Source organism: Lagopus muta, chromosome 8 (assembly GCF_023343835.1).
Source record: "Lagopus muta isolate bLagMut1 chromosome 8, bLagMut1 primary, whole genome shotgun sequence".
NCBI classification, from domain to species: Eukaryota; Metazoa; Chordata; class Aves; order Galliformes; family Phasianidae; genus Lagopus; species Lagopus muta.
The window spans coordinates 265,130-278,298 of NC_064440.1; the positions used below are offsets into that span (position 1 = coordinate 265,130).

The window sequence follows — 13,169 nt, forward strand, 5'->3', positions numbered from 1 at the left end:
CAATAACCAAAAGTAATAAATCTTTTGCAGGAAAGTATTACTATTGGACAGGCTACAAACTTTACCATTATCAGGCTGACTGGCCACACATCAAGTCTAATAATCTCAAGTAGGACGTACAAAGGGCTCTAACACCTTCTGACCAGGGGACTCTCTTCTTTGTGCTGCAGCACCAGGCAGGAGTCAGGTTTCCATCTCACGTCCAGCCCAATGACATTCCATTTCATATCTGCATGGCAACACAACCCTACCAGCTGATACCGAAGCACTGCCTGGCTTTTGGATTCCTCACCCTTCAAAACTCATACAGCTGTCTCCAGTAGCTCTGCATGCAGTCGTCTGCAGACAATATGCAATTTTATACTCTCCTCCATAGGAGGAAGGAGCCAATTTAGCAGAGAGCAAAACAACGTAACATCAGATGAATTCTTATAACTTTCGATAGAGGACATTCCTTCAAGGTGGTCAGCGCTTCCTTGTCAGATAGCGTACAACAGAGGTGCTACTGTAACTATCCAGGACAGAATCGGCTTACCCATAACTGAGTTTTGTTGAAGTCATACAATTTCTACTCAGCATTCCCAGAAAGGATGGCAAAGCTCTCCAGCCACACAATGATAAGTAGGCAAGGGCTGCATTTTCCTCACGTCACTACTAAGATGACTACAAAGCCCACACAGTGATATTTTTGCTAACAACTTGAACTTTTCTAGGCATCATTAAGATCCATATGCTTAACAAACAAACTACTGCAGCTGAGACAGGCGAACAGCCCTCTGCTTGTTTATTGTGGTGTTTACAATACAGCTCACATAAACAGTACTTTATTTGTTTCTCTGTTTCAACTGCTTTAAAACTCGAGGGGAAGAAACAAACTATGCCACGTAAAGAGAATTACTATCTTTGTTAGGGAGAAACCTATCTGGGTATACACCTGTGGTACTAGCATGGAGTCTTTTTGTATTTAAGATGCGTATCTATAACTCAGAACTCGCAAAGCAATCACTTTCAAACACTAACATGTGACTTTTGTTCTTTTTCAGCACAAAGGCCATCAACTAAGTTCATTTAAACCGAAAAAGAAAGAAGAGCACCATTAACTATCTTTATCAAAATTAGACTTGGCTAAAATGAGTCACGTTGAGAATTTCACTGGACACTGGTAAGCCAAGGAGGTTCTCACTACAGTGCTCTTGGCAATATAAAAAAAATTGACTTCAGAGTGATTTAACTCTACACATCTCCTCTTGAAATAATTAAGATAGCATGTGGTCCAGCAAACATGCTGATTTCCGGATTTGTTTCTTTCGTCTACAGTTACATATAACAAATAACAACAAAGACAAAAAGCATTAGGCAGCTCCAGACCGAGATACATCACTCTACCAGCAGGCTGTACACAAGCAAGCTGCATGACTGAAGTCACAACTTCAAAAAGGGGATGTTTTTGTATGCCTGAAATGCCAGCTGCCCCATCTTGCCTGACAGTGGCACCACGGCTTACATGAAAGCAAAAATCACTATTTCCAAAGGGTTGTAATAGATCGACTGATAAACGCTTTAGAAAAGGAAAACAAGTTCCTTCCAAGTACTGTATGGAATCACCTGACACCAAGCCAAAGCTGGCACTAATGCAACCTGGCAGCATGCAATTAGAGGTGCACGATAACCAGAGGAAAGCACTGAGGGACATCACATGAAAATGCACGCTTACTATCTAGAAATGAAGGCTTCTTCAGGTTTTTTTTCCATCCACTGAAAAGCAAATTCACACCAACAGTAGGAAGGAGTCCAGCCAAAATCCTGCGGCACCAGCAGTGTGCCAACACCTGCTCCCTGCCAGATGTCACTGCCCAGCGCTGCCCCTCCTTCAGGAGCTTCGGCCATGTCCGCAGGACAAGTCCTGACAGAGAAGACTGCAGATTCTTCCACTGACACATGAAGGACATTAGCCAGCAAGATTACCGACAGCATTCATGAAGCACCACCGTCCCCACCCGAGCGAAGCAAAGCACCAGACAGCTGCTCTGTCGGCACAGCCCTCTACACTGCAGGCCTGCCGATGAAGGCACACAGCTTCTGGGCAGCCTCTGGCCCCAGGCGTGTCACATGGGAGGGGGGGCTGCAGCTCAGCCATGCCGACCAGATACTGCAGGACATCCCTCTGAAAACCCTAGCCATAGACAAGCCAACACTGTCCAAGTTTCTGTCACGTTCAGAGCCCAGAAAAGGCCGCTTTTCATTACCAGACCTACTTTCCAAGTTTGCAATGATCTCTATGCTTGAGATTTGAAAAAAAACCACACACATGTGACATTAAGATAGTCAGTAAGATGGTGCTGATGCAACTCAGACCTTTTTTATTTTACATATAATATATATTTACATATGTTAGTTTCTTATTGTATCTAGTTCCAGATCTTCCATTCTTCATCCACTCTACCTAATTATTTTCAGAATTCTTTCCTCTGTTTTTCCATAGTGTTTCTTTCCTCCTTCCTTTCAAAAAGGAAAACTCATCCCTTTTCTCCTGATACTACACGTCTCCTAAGTTCAATACAGGTGCACATTCTGGTACGCATATATGTGTACATACATATTTAAATTATACACACACACATAGAATTTTAATTTTGTGTCAGCTAACCTGGGGCAGCAGATTCCCTGTAGCACAGGAAGATAAAATACAGTTCTTGACCCGGCTGGGAACCACAGTCACTCACTTTTGCCAGAAAGCAAATGCAAAGCTCCATCCAAACCCTGCATACAAAGGACACGTTATACACTTCCAACCTCACAGGGTTAAAAACAGAAACAAACATATCTATTATTAAGCAAGTGCTTCTGCATTTTCTAGCATGACTTAAAATATATTACTGTGGTCTCAAATAGATTTTGATGGTTTCTTCATTAGAGTTACATCTTATAGCTGAGATCAGATGATAAGTGGTACCATGCAATAACAGCTTGAAATACGTATAATGGCCAAAACTACCAATGCTCACTAAATCACAGTATGGATGCAGTTGTAAGGGACCTCTGGATGTCATCTGGTCCGGCCCCTTGCTCAAACAGAGCAAGCCACACAAGGAAATCTTAGAAACCTGAGAACCTTAGAAATTCAGGCATTTATTTCAAAGAACACAACTGTCTAACTGGATCTGTTAACGAATGCTTAAAATAATTAAGCAAGACAACTACAAAGTGACCCTAAAAACACGAGAAAAACAGCAGCACAAGGATCCCATGGCAGGTACAGAAGGAAGAACCACACCTTTGAATCGGAACACACTGTTGGATTGGCTCAGCTATCTCCTGAAATCTCACCATAGGAATGCAGCAAAACAGAAATATTCCCTTCCCTGCTTCCTGCCTCACATACTGGGATGCCTTCTGTCTCCTGCAAAATGCAAACTTTCTGGTTTTAGTTGCTTGATCACGCTCTTCAATGAGCAAGCCTCAGACATTCCTGTACAGCGTGAGCTACAAGGAAATACCAACATCCATATTTTTTCAGTTCATTCTCAACTGAAGCACTTACCATTTGAATGTACAATTAAGTAGCATGAAGAGCACATGTTACATTGTTAAAAACAAGCCCTGTTTGAACACATCTGATAAGCAGTTCCTATCACAAAAGATGGACACGGATTTAGCAGAGGGTTGGAGGCTTTCTTGCCAGCACTCCCTTCACGCAAGCAGACCTGTGAAGTGGCACTGACTGCAGGGAGGGAGCTCTGCAGCACCTCTGCCACAGAGACAGCCTGCAGGACCAGGAGTGTTCAGCCTGCAAGGGAGAAGGATCTGGAGAGACCTCACTGCAGCCTTCCAGTGCTCAAGGGGCTGCAGGAAGACAGGAGAGGGACTTCTCACACTGAGAGTGCAGTGACAGGGCACAGGGAATGGTTTTAAACTAACTTAGGTCGGTTTTAACCCCAACTTCTGGTGACTTAGGTCCGATGCGAGGAAAAAGTTCTTTCTCCAGAGGGCAGTGAGGCCCTGGCACCGCTGCCCAGAGCTGTGGGTGCCCCAGCTCACGGATCGATGGGGGGCAGCCAGCCCAGGGCAGGGATGGGGCTGGTGGGGGGTTCTGGGGTCCCTCCCAACCCAGTTGAGCTGTGACTGCATGAAATCAATGAGAACACTCACAAGCTGCATAAATGCTTTGGGTATCACTCCTTGCCGGCAGCAAGTCTGTGACAGGGTTCAGAAGAGGGACAAGAAGATATGTACAACCTCCCACTTTGTTCTTGAAGAAAAATTAAAGGCTTGTCTATACAAGGTAAAAAGTGCTTCACATTCACACTCCACATTATTCTGCAGTAACAGTCTGGTACAGACAAGATCATACATGCTCTTACCAAAACTACAGAATACCTGGCAAGCCTGTATTTATTAAATTTTACACTTGCTCTGCTGCTTTCAGCAATTAAGCAGCCGAGCACCACTGAGAGCCTCTAATTCCCATGTCAGAAAGCATTTCCTCCACAGGCAAGTGTCCAAAAAACCAAAAATAACTGAAATCCTCAAAACCAGAATTTACCAACACACACTGTATCCTTTAAACATCAATTATTCATTACCCCCTTCGATCTACCTAGATCTTCAAAAGTTTGCCAAGACAGCACATGAGGCTTCACCTTCGCCAGCAGATGGAATGCTTGCAAGTCCCACTGCAATCTAATGAACTGAGTTCACTGATTTATAGAGTGAAAAGATGCAAGAGCAAGAGACTGAAATTAACAAGAATGCACTTAGCTCAGAACTTTGAAGGAAAGGAAAGGGACTGTTTAAAGCTCTCCCTTGACCAAGCCAGGCTCACTAGGAGGAAAGCAATTTTTTTTCCTGGTGGAAATAGGAGGGGAAAAAAAACATAGGAAGAATGTGATTTGTAGCAGATAGCAGGACATGGTTAGATTGCTCAGAGGCAGACAGAGACACTGCGGAGCACAGCAGCTGCACAGATGCCCCACCGACACAGGGAGCTCTCAGGAGCCCGTTCCTGGTGTGCACTGCAGCGGCACAGCGTGCAGCAGAGGAACAGCAGCCTGGGAGAGCCTATGTGCCACCCAGGAACAAAGCCCCCTCCTAAGAAATCCTTCTGAAATCCTCTGGTGCAGCCCTCACAGTGCTGTCAACTCCAGCAGAACAAAATCTCTTACTGCCCGCCCTTGCCCTCCTTTCAGACTGTCTTTTAGAGAAAAAGTGCAGAATTTTCATCAGGAAAAATAAGATATTGGGTTGTTAATCTTCCTAAAGTTTCAAAATATATCTGGTTGCACCGAATGAGTGTAGATTTACTTTCATGAAGCGTACCATCACCCACTACCCACTGACTGACTTGCTGCAAACTTACAGAGCACAAGTAGCACAAACAGAGCAAAGTGCAGCTGCACACACGAGCACTGCCACCCTGCAGCTTTATGTGCATCAAGGAATTCTCCAGTCAAGCATTACTTTCTGACTTCATACTGGAAGGCACGTGTCTCCTCCATTCCACTTCTACCATGTTTAACTTCATTGAGGAAAGGAAATCTTTTCCCTGATGCCTTTTAATTGTCTCTGCAACTTTTCAAGACAATTCCTTCATGCACCCGAGGAGTCTATACTGCTAGTTGGACAGTGCTAAGATTTTACTCCATCATAGCAAAATCATGCTTACAGATTGTGGCCGGGACATTTCTCTCCTTTTTCTTGATATTTTCAGTTTCTGGCAAATATTGCAGGAAAATCCAGAAACTCTGTCCCTACTAAAGCAAAAAAAAACAAAAAAAAAACAAAAAAAAAAAACCCTTTTTGATGTCAGTGGGAATCCAGCCAGCACAGAACAGACCTTGAAGCACATTAACGATCAATTCAACTCAAAGGCATTTCTGATGCAAACCACAGAACAGTCCCCTCCAGAGCTGCATTAGGAATATTTTATGTTTTGTTATTACTGTCCAAAACAAAAACAACCAAACCCAACACTTATACCAAAACAAAAGGACCTATCCACAACCAGACTCTCCAGCAGCTTCTCTTACTTAAATTTCAGAAATCAAAGGTTATATTCTACTTCTGTCTATTCCTATGTTTATACTGTTCAAATCCTAACTTGTTAAAGCCTGGGCAGAAATGGAAATCCAGAGAAAAGGACAGCTATTAAAGAAAGAAATGGGCTGCCTTCCTCGACTCATATGTCCCTGAAAAAGAGAAGCAGTCTTTACCCAAATTCTCGCATTTTTCCAGATCAAACAAAGCTTGTTTTAGAGATGTTTAACCCAGTCTCTGTCTATTCCAGTAATTAAAGCACTCCTGCTGTTCTGTTCTGAGTGCAACAGCTCTGAATCTGGCTCATAACTACCAGCTTTTGACACATCACAGATATTTAATAATTAATACAATTAAGTACATGGCAGCAAAGTTCCAGCAGAAGCTCGGACAGCATTTAAAGAAGCAAAGTGCTGTGAGGCAAACAGAGCTCCTCCAGCCCAACTGCAGCCATGGAGCTGCTGCTCACATTTACACACACATCAAACACTTCTGTCAGGGCGTTTCCTGTGCTGCTAACAAGTTGCAGCTTCTCTCCTGCTGGATCTAAATTTAACCAAGACTAAGATCAAGTCTTCATTTACCTTTTTTTTTTTGGTTGTTGTTAATTAGCACCCCTCTTTTCTCCTCCTCCAAAAAACACAACCACAGCAAATCAGGCAATACACACAACCTGGACACAGTGCAGCGGCCATTCAACAGGCACATTCATTTTTAGAACTATTAATTACCAAATACTTAAAACACGCAGCAAACAAGGAGCAGACGCTCACCTTGTCACCCTGCACATTTCTGGCACCTTGTATGCTGCTACATACAGATAACATGAGCACTGTGCCCTTCCAGTGCTTGAGGGGAGCTTATGAACAGGAGGGAAATCAATCTTGTACACGGGCAGATTGTGACAGGACAAGGGGAGTGTCTTTAACTGAAAGAGGGGAGATTTAGGTCAGACGTGAGGAGGAAATTCTATACCTGGCAGGCAGTGAGGCCCAGCAATGCTGCCCAGAGCTGAGGCGTCCTGTCCCTGGAGGTGCCCCAGGCCATGGATGGGCCCTGGGCAGCTGGAGCTGGGGGGCAGCCGGAGCTGGGGGGCAGCCGGAGCTGGGGGGGGCAGCCAGCCCACGGCAGGGCTGGGCTGAGGGGTCCCTTCCAGCCCAACCGTGCTGTGTGCTTAGTGACACTTGCCAACTGTATGAATATGTGTAAAAACAAATGGCCTTCACAGCAGTAGCCAGAAGTTCAACGACAATCCAAGGCTTCTCAATGCAGCCAAGAACGCCTTGCTACCTGCGCTGGAGGAATAACCACATCAGCAGCTCTGGTCAAGCCTGAAAGACTGCTAGTGAAGTCTTTCAATTTGGTTACAAACATGCAAATTCTTGAATATTACTGAGCAAGACAGGGAGAACACACAGGTAGGAGGGAACAGGAAGAAACGCCCTGAAGTGAAGGAGATTCTACACCAGTGCTGCTGCCCTCGGCCATGTCTCCACGCACCGCAGGGCTCCAGGCGCCCACCTGCAGGTCCCTGCTCCAGCCCTGCGCTCCTGCTCACCTGGCACTGTTCTTTGATAGCTTAATTCCTGCCATGCTGCAGTAGGATGCCTAATTTTTAGAAAAAAGTTGACTTTGAGCAATTCAACTGCTAATCAGAGGACAAGCTACTGCAGGCAAAGTGACACTGCAACAGCTCTGTAGGTTGCAGATAATTTTCTACTACTACTGTGTTTTAGAGATCTAGAACATGGCAATCCACATCTATATTGATAATGCACAAGTCCTAACTTTAACACAGCACCATGAAGCTTAGGAGGCTGATAAAAACTGCACAGAAAGATTTAAAACATGTATTTGTAGCTTGGTACTTCTGTTCTAAGGGTATTTACGATAACCAGAACCAGAAGTTGCACTTAGCTTTCCAATTTCATACCCTCCAGATGTAATTGAAAATTTTCAAGTCTCATCCTAACTCTAGATCAAATTAAAAAAGAGAAATTAAATGAAGAGCAGATGTACACAATGACTTGCTGAGCCCTGCTGCCAACTTCAACACCAAGATGCACGTAGGAGCTCTCGACTTGACCTCAAAGACATTTGAATTTCTGCTAACATCAATGCAAACTGGTTGCATACTGACACTGCTGAGCTGATCTGTGCTTAAGGCCTTGTTAGAATCCGGAGCTGAAGGTACTGTAGTCTGTGCAGCAAAGCAAACTGCTCACTGAGCTCTGCAGCAGTGACCTGCCATGCACCAGGCATTGTGAGGAACCCAGCTGCACCGCAGAGCACATCACCCGCATCCCAGTTAGGGAATATTAACCCAGATGGAGAAGGCAAAACAAAGGAAATAAAACTTGGAGATGCCACTACCACAGAAATAAAACATTCCAGCAACTGCTGCCAGTCAGTTACTCTCCTAGCAGCGGAGAAAAAGCTGTAAGAGGTACTTGGCATCACTTGGCCTTCTGCATCCACTCTTACAAACACCACTTTGGCACAGGAGCACCTCCACACATCACACAGGAAGACCAAGTACTGCAAAACATAATGTTCCAGTTCCAAAGCGCTCTATGGAAGGAGCCTATGGCTCAGTAGGCCTCTTGTCAGTGAGTGGATGAGAAGAAACAAAAACCCTACAAGGGTATCAGAGAAATAGGACATTACAGAGTTGGAGCCATTCCATTTCTATCATCTACACAGTGTGTGCTTCCAGATGCAGATTTGGAAAGGATGAAAGAGAATGAAGCTCGCGCAGTTGTGTAGCAGCTAGACAGGACAGAAGCATACAATAACCACAAGGCACACTCCACAGGGTTAGTCCATTTATGAAGCTGGAAGGAGGAAAGTAGCAGAAAAAAGCAACAGGACTATTCGCTAGGGTAAGGAGAAAAAGGCAGAGCATTTTGCTGAAGCACAGCACTGGATGGCAGAAGATCTGCCCTCTGGCTCACACTGGGCAGCAGTTCCCATCCACAGGACTGTCGCCATTACATTCACACACAGTGGCCTCAGGGAGGCCAAAGCAGCAAGCACAGCAAGACCCCTGCAGTGTGTTTTAGACATGGACAAACCTCTGGTAAGCATGCTGACATCCTTATCAGCTAAATATACTGCATATTAAAGGTTTTGATCAATCACACTAAATAATGCATTTTAAAAGAATAAGAGACAGCACGGGAAGCTGGTGCATTAGTATCAGATAACACACCAGATATTTTCCATTAATGAGCAACTAGCTCAGTTTTCCCCTCCACACGCTTTACTGTGCTTTTCTTATTATTCACAAGGCAGTTTTCTAACAGCACCGCCTCCTGTACACAAACATTCACAAGGCTGTGTGCGTTTGTGGGGCTGTATGCATTTTCCTTTTTTTACTGCAACAGCTTTGTGATAAATAAACTGCACAGCCCCCACACAGCGCAGGCAGCGCTGACGCAGCCCTCAAAGCTTCCAGATGTGGAACCCAGAGCCGACCCTTCCCTGTTTCCGGCAGGACATGGCAATCCAGCTTCTGGCAAGACCTGAAATACCAAACTTTGTCAGAACAGCAGCTCTACAGGAAAACTTTATGCAAAGAGCCACAATTATACATCCTAACTTACAGCCACGTCTACCAGCGTCATCACAACAGCCAGCAGAGCGGGCTGATGCCTTCAGACACAGCAGAGTTTGAAACCTTGCCGATCCATCCTTCACCTTCACAGAGAGATTTAATCCTGATGACAGTACAAAGTTCTGCTGAAGAAAAACAGTAATTCTGCGAAGATTGCTTAGCTGTCTCCAGAAGTGTGTGCTCAGACCACAAAGTTGCTATGGCATCAACTCCAGGCCTGTGGTCTGACACACAAAATGCCTTTTTCCTAAGGACTGTTGTGGGAAGCCGAGCTCTTTGGCTGAGAACCAAATATGTTTTGGCTCTATAGCAGATATCATTTACTGCCACTCGGACATTCCAGCGGTTAGCTGCAGTGAGGCAGCAGGACAGCCAGCATCTCAGCATGCCCATGTCAACGCAGCCCTACGCGCTCCACGCCAGCAATGGCACACAGGAACCGTATCCACGCTTTCTCTGTTTACCAGCATTATTTAATGTCACAGCACTATATTCCCATCACTTCAGCACCAGACCAGTACAAACAGGAGAGGTAAGCTTTTGGCAGCTGCGTATCAAACCGCAACGGGAGGAAATTCTGCAGGATGCAAGATATTGCACTGATTTCCCTTATTTCCTGGTCCTTTTAATTATATAACCATCAGGATGTTTTTTTCAAGCGGCAGCTAGCAACAATGTGAGCTCACACGGGATTTCTGCAAACAATGAATGAGGGCCGAACAGTCCTGCAGCACCCTGGGGCGGCCCGGGCAGTCCGACAGCCCGCACGGACATCGCCGCCTCTCGCCGGCATCCAGCGGCTGCACAAGCCCGCAGCACACCCGGCTCCACGGACAGCATCGCCCGCCGCGTCCCCGCGGCACAGCTCCGAACCGCTCCGAGCGCCGCCCCGCCTAAGCGCCGGGGGGCCGGGCCGCAGCACAGCGGGTGTGCGGGACAAGCGGGGAGCTCGGCTACAGCCATCGCTGAGAGCGATCTCTGCGGACCCGTACCGTCCTCCGTCCGACCGGGTACGCGTTACTCGGGTAGAGCGGTCCTTAAATAACGAAACCGAGAATTCAGAAAGCTTCGGAGAGCGCGCCTGAAAGCACGAGCGGCAATATCCGTACTGCCCACGTTAGGGCCGATCCCGGCCCTGCAGGCACTGCCCTCACACCGCGCTCCGGCCCGCCGCGCAACTTCGGCCGTCAGCGGCAGCTCGAGGATCGGCCCGGCGCCGCCTCCTTCCCGCTTCGCTGTTAGAAAAGTAGCGGCGAAAGACCCAAGTTTTCGGAGCGCGGGACCTTCCCTCCCAGCCGCCCTCCGCGAAGGGACGGAACCGCCCGCAGGCGTGCGGGGCAGGCGGAAGCCGAGCGGCGCCCAGGCCCGGCCTCGCCTCGCGGCGCCCGCCCGGCTCAGTATCCCCGCCCGGCCCCGAACTTTCGCTCGCGCCGCGCCCGGCCCCGCGCGGACCCTCACCGGGGAGGAGGAGAAGGAGGAGAGGAGGAGGAGCGCCGCGCTCACCTCCGCCGCCGGGCCCGGCTCTGCTCGCCCGAGGGCTCCGCGGCCCGGGCCGGCGCCAGGCGGGCAGGCGGCGGGATGAGCTCAGCGCCAGGCGGCAGTCCCCGCCCCGCACCCCACGGCCGCCCTCCACGGGAGCGGCTCCGCAGGGCGGGGCGGGCCGCGTTCCGCCTCGGCGCGGCCCCGGCGGGCGGCCTCGCAGCGCGCTGCCGGCAGGCGGAGGGGCGGGGCGGGGCGGGGTGCAGTGCAGCCCGGAGCGCAGCGACCTTCGGGGGAGCTCGGGCAGGGAAGCTCGTGAGCGGCCCCGGAGCCCCTTCGGTTTCCTAAGCGTAATTCGGGCGCGCGGCGCCCATGCTCAGTCGTTCGAACACGTTTTATTCCGTAATGTCTTTCTCGTGTTTTGCTACGGCTTGCCCGAATGTCACCGAGCTCGGCTAGGTGAGGAGCGTTGAAAGCACTCATGCCGCTCGTGCCCGGGCACTAATGCTCCGAACGCACGGCCCGGCCCGAGGGGCGAGAACCGCGGTCGCACCTGACGCAGCACAGCGTTCGTACGGGCGGTCTGAAAAGGAACGCGTCACGGCTGACGAGATCCGCAAAGAACAGAGTTGGGGGAGTAGAAGCGATAGCGACAAAAAGCGCCGGAGCCGCACGGACCGCCGTTACGCGGCGCTTCGAGGGGCGCTTTCACAGCAACGCTCCGGAGCGCAGAGCGAGGGCTGCGCCGCACAGCAGAGCCGTGCCGCCGGGCCAGTGGCTGCCGGGCCGTAGCAGCGCTCCGCCCCGGGGATCGGCGGCGGGCGGAGGGCGCGGAGCGTCTGAGCGCGGCTGTGGCAAAAGCGGCGCTGGGGCAGGGAGGCCGGCTGCAATCTGCGTCCCAGTGCCGAAGGACGGGAAAATCGCAGCAGAGGCAACCGCAAAGTGATCCGAAAGCGCGGGACGATGCAGTCGGAGCCTCGTTCCGTTCCTCAAAAAGATGACTGGGAATTCGGTCATGACGTGTAATGGTAATGGGAGGACTAGGCATTTTTAACTGTACGGGATGGACCTTAACCCAGGCATTTTCTGACTTCTGAGATTTGACTCTGCAGTCTGAGAACTTGCTTTCTGTTTCTTGCAGACTTCCATCAGATGGTGCGGTGAGCCGCCCCGCTCTCACAGGGCTCTTTTCATCACACACACACAGCGGTTCATCACGTTAGGATGCGGGGGAACAGCACGTTGCTGTGCCAGGGAAAGGCCAAACTGAAGCGAGGAGGCCAAGACCTGGGCCTGGTGCCCCGTACTGGCCAACGCTGCCCTCCGTAACTGCTGCACCTCCTGCTGGTGCTGAGGAGGTGGGTGGCACGGCTGGGTGGGCGCTGGGAGCCCCTTCCCACTGAGCTGTTGATATCAGTGCCATTTACATGCTTTGTAACTTACTCATCTTTTGTGACTGCTAGAAAATGTCTCTGTTTTTTTAAGCCTTATTTTCACGCAGAGATCATCAACTAATGAATACAGCAATACTGGTTAAAATGAATACTGAGTCCTTTGTTTAAAAACATGAAGATGTTTATGTTTTCTCTATCAAGCAATGAAAAACTCGTGCTGTATTTTTATAAGATAATAGACAGTGATATAACTTCAGGATCGTATTCATTTAAAACACAGTTGTGTTTTGTGTCTCTTACTCCCGCTGCATGTTGACAAACCCTTCAGCGGATGTGCACAGGGAATTAAAACAGTGCTGTCCCTTGTGTGCTCCTTACCCTCCTGTTGTCCTCAGGGCAGGGACACCGTACATATGTATCAGCTCCTGAACTGCCTCTTCTTCAGGGGCTGAGAACCATTCACCTCAATGCAGTGGTTTTGACAACTGCAAGGATAAACCAAGCTGCACTTGATGAGGAATGTGTCACAGCAGCAAGGCTCCCAGCCCGAAGGACATAAGGATGGCTGAAGGCAACTTCGGGTGTCCGCTTCTAACCCACCATCAAGGGCCCTCGGAGCTTTAGCCTGTATAAATAATTCAGCTGTG

The 13,169-nt window shown here is 48.7% G+C and overlaps 1 protein-coding gene across 1 annotated transcript in view; it reads right to left on the bottom strand.

Moving 5' to 3' along the window:
- Window positions 1–11,203, bottom strand: part of TANC1 (tetratricopeptide repeat, ankyrin repeat and coiled-coil containing 1) — a 69,627-nt gene extending 58,424 nt beyond the window's left edge. Inside the window, exon 1 of the mRNA XM_048953687.1 lies at window positions 11,108–11,203. The gene's annotated coding sequence lies outside the window, so the exon portion shown is untranslated. The remainder of the gene's footprint in view (window positions 1–11,107) is intronic.
- Between the last annotated feature and the right edge of the window lie 1,966 nt (window positions 11,204–13,169).